The sequence below is a fragment of the Pygoscelis adeliae genome, unplaced genomic scaffold (assembly GCF_000699105.1).
Source record: "Pygoscelis adeliae isolate BGI_AS28 unplaced genomic scaffold, ASM69910v1 C10673145, whole genome shotgun sequence".
NCBI lineage: Eukaryota > Metazoa > Chordata > Aves > Sphenisciformes > Spheniscidae > Pygoscelis > Pygoscelis adeliae.
Genome location: NW_008823363.1, coordinates 1 through 1,428, shown reverse-complemented (window position 1 = coordinate 1,428; position 1,428 = coordinate 1). Strand labels below are relative to the sequence as shown.

Sequence of the window (1,428 nt, the reverse complement as noted above, 5' to 3'; positions counted from 1 at the left end):
TCTTTTACCGGTGTTACTCACAGAATGTGCGCCCCAACCATGTTCGATAGTGGGAGGCTGAAGCCTTACCTGGAGGGTAGAAATCACTCCAGTGGCAACCTGGAGCACAGCATTCAGGGTGTCGATGACATCAAAGACGGCCTCCTTGTCCTCCTGCGTTGGAACAGGCATGGAAATTGCTGTAAGTCAACCTGATGCAGCCCAAAAGCCCAACAGCCTGAGCAGCCCAGCCAGCAGAGCGGGCACGTCATCCCAGGGGCTCCTGCTAGGGGCCGGGGTGTCAACTGCAGCATGCCGTGCCTCAGCCCCCTTCTCAGCATCCTGCACACAAGCAGGGTCTGTGCTGGGAAATGCAGTGGCAAGACTGCTCAAGAGCAGAAGACAGCTGCGTCTGCTCAGAGAGGTGGTGTGAGGACTAACATCTGTTTTACCTGCAGATCCTTGTTGTAGGTGCTTGGAAGTCCTTTGAGAACCATGAGCATAGCAGCCAACTGCAGAGAGAAACAGGTGAGGCAGTTAGTTCTGGGAAGAGAAGCACATTGCCCCAGCAGGGGCTCGGAGCCTAGGCTGGGCACATTTCTTTGCGCAGAGGCAAGAAGAAAGGAGATTCTTCAGCCCTGGTATGAGCAGTTTCCCCGTCCCGCTTCTTTCTTTAGCAGGCTCACCCGTCCGAACACGCGACCAGCTTTGCTGCGGATCAGTTCCAGACTATCGGGGTTCTTCTTCTGAGGCATCAGGCTGCTGCCAGTGCTGAAAGAAAGGTGTGTGGAGTGTAACGGTGAGCAAGACCCCAGTCCATGCAGACACAGGCTAAGACAGGTCATGCAGCGTACTGAGCCAGCCCTCCAAAAGCGACACATAGGTCCCCCTTCCCCGGACACCTTTCTAGGGTGTTGGAAAGCAGTGAGCTGAGCGTGCTGAGTTTCTCGTGTTTCCCACAGCAAAGCCTTTGGTTTTGCAGTCTTGTCTGGAGCTACCACGCAGTCCCACCTCTCAAAGAGGAAGCAAAGAGGAGGCTTCCCCCCAAGCCTCTCCATAGGTGGTATCAGCAGGCCAGCCTAAGTGTTGCTGTGACCTCAGAGAGGGAGGGCTGTGGTTGTGCCGCCCTGAGAGACAAGGAGTGTGTTAGGATCGCAGACCCGGCTAGCCAAGGAAGGGCTTTGGCAGGCATTCCCAGCAGAGGGGGAAGTTCTCTCTGCCAGCAGTTGCTGGGGAGGAGTGTCTGCTGAAGGCAGACTTGGTTGAGGTACCAGAATGAGAAAAAAGTGGTTGTTACTGAGGAACGTTCACCCTAAGGCTGCCTTTCTGCCAGCCTTTTAATGCCGTGTCAGCCTTGTGCAGCAGGGAGACCCCAACCACTGTCTCATTCTCTCAGGTGAGGGTAGCTGAGCAGCAGAGACTGAGGGAAGGGCTCTCTGCCCAGAGACC

The 1,428-nt window shown here is 55.7% G+C and overlaps 1 long non-coding RNA gene across 1 annotated transcript; it reads right to left on the bottom strand.

The window, feature by feature from the left end:
* Positions 1-69: 69 nt before the first annotated feature.
* LOC103921276 lies at positions 70-751 on the bottom strand. The gene is made up of 3 exons (XR_663847.1): positions 666-751; positions 432-491; positions 70-153 (listed from the first exon to the last, which is right to left on the bottom strand). It is a non-coding gene; the product is annotated as an uncharacterized LOC103921276 (long non-coding RNA).
* Positions 752-1,428: the final 677 nt, after the last annotated feature.